Below are 1,492 nucleotides of genomic sequence, written 5' to 3'. Positions count from 1 at the left end.
GCTGCGGCAGTGGGGAAATACAGAAAAGGCTCCTGCGGGAGTGGGGACTGCTGCGGCAGTGTGGAAATATGGGAAAAGCTCCTGCGGGGGCAGGGACAGTGGGGAAATACGGAGGTGGTTCCAAGGCGAGAGTGTTCAGAGGGATGGGTAGGGGCGTGGCGGAAGATAGAGAGAAGGAAGGGCGAGCATGCGAGGGGGAGGAGGAAAGATAGCTGCCGGAACCGCTTGCAGATGCGTGCTCACGCTTAGGACGGCTCCGGGAGCGATAGCTGAAGAAAGGGGGGGAAAGAGAGGGGGAATGGCGGGCGTCGGGGGCAGAGGCGTGCTCACGCTAGCATCTGCTACGGGAGCTGGAGGCCACTGAACAGAAAAATGGTTATTAGTAGCATGAGGGAGCGGAAGAGATGTGGGCCTGTGTTACAAATGGAGGTAGCCTCACGTTTGCTTCAGCTGCTGTAGCTGTAGGCCATGGGAAGGGGGTGGGGTTGTGACGTCCTGAAGAGCCTGTGTAACCTGCACTGCTAGTGGAGGCAGCCTCGCGCTAGCGTCTGCTACGGGAGCTGGGGGCCGTTGAAAGGAAAAAAGGGGGTTAGAAGTAACAGGGCGAAAATACTGAGATGTGAGGGCCTGTGTTGCAAGCGGAAGCAGCTTCACGCTTGCTTCGGCTGCTGTAGCTGTAGGCCGCGAGAAAGTGGAAGGGTTAGTGACATTTAGCGGGACAAGCTGAAATGCCTGGGTAGCCTGCGGTGTTGCAGACTTAGCAATTTGTTGCTAGATTTGGCAACTCCTCAAGCCTTGTCCACATTAATAATTTTCCATTGAAAACGCATCTTTTCCTCTCGTTTTGGCCTTCCATCCACACTAAGACAAGGAGTCCAGGAAAACAGAGCTTTTGAAACGCTTTCCAGAGCGGATACATTTGAAAATGCTGTTTTCACGTTGTAGAAACGGAAGCTTTTGAAAACGATGAAGCATGTTTAGTCGTGTAACACATTGTACCAATAGACATGTTTATACCAGTAACGTTAATTTTGCAGTTATGTGTTATTCACTTTCACACTGTTGCTAAAGATATTTACTTTGCACGCTCTTCATATTACAGTCCTAAAAAGATGACAGAAAATTTACTCACGATTGCTGTCCTGCGGCAAAACACGAGGGCAGTTGCGTTTTAGATCAATTCTGAGTGAGCGCGCCGTGGGCGTGTCAGTAAATGGTGAAATATTTCCGTAAATGAATTGATCCTGCCAGAATTGCGTGAAACTTATTATGTCTGTTCCATCTGTATCATCTCAGTGAGGTTTTATACATGCACAGTAAGGCGAATGTAACGCTTTCAGACATTTCAGTGTGGATGATAAACTTTGGGGAAAAAAGGCTTTTTTTTGTTGTTAAATTGCTTACAAAAAATGGTATCAACATTCGTTTATGTCATAACGTCGTTTAACAAACTTTAGCCACGAAAACCTGCTTTTAGCGACTTCACCTGAAA

This window comes from Sinocyclocheilus rhinocerous, unplaced genomic scaffold (assembly GCF_001515625.1).
Source record: "Sinocyclocheilus rhinocerous isolate Xijiao unplaced genomic scaffold, SAMN03320098_v1.1 scaffold1118, whole genome shotgun sequence".
NCBI lineage: Eukaryota > Metazoa > Chordata > Actinopteri > Cypriniformes > Cyprinidae > Sinocyclocheilus > Sinocyclocheilus rhinocerous.
The sequence above is the reverse complement of the archived record's forward strand: the minus strand, read 5'-3'. Positions refer to the sequence as shown.